Genomic DNA, 359 nt, shown 5'->3' with positions numbered 1-359 from the left:
GCTACGCAGCAGACAGGTGGCCGCGCCCGCGGGTGGCACTGCGGCAAGGCCAACAGCCTTTCCGAGGCGTCCTGGCAGCAGCTGAGCTGAAGGAACTCGGGGCAGTCCCCAAGCCCCTGCAGATCTTTATCTGAAAGAGGGCTGCTTTTGTCACCTCACCAGGCTGGGGTGTCACTGGACGTGCTTTTTGGACACTTACCTGCAAACCTATCTTGCTGAATCTGGAAATGGCCCAGTAAGGGCTTTGCGGGATGGATTTCCACAAATCCACTGCCGTGTGCTTCAGGGCAGTGCGTGGGACAGCAGCCATTTCCACAGGCATGCAATGCCCTGCTACTGTCCTCACCTCCTGTGCTCCC

This window comes from Acanthisitta chloris, unplaced genomic scaffold, assembly GCF_000695815.1.
Source record: "Acanthisitta chloris isolate BGI_N310 unplaced genomic scaffold, ASM69581v1 scaffold3064, whole genome shotgun sequence".
Taxonomy (NCBI): domain Eukaryota; kingdom Metazoa; phylum Chordata; class Aves; order Passeriformes; family Acanthisittidae; genus Acanthisitta; species Acanthisitta chloris.
This window is presented reverse-complemented; position numbering follows the sequence as displayed.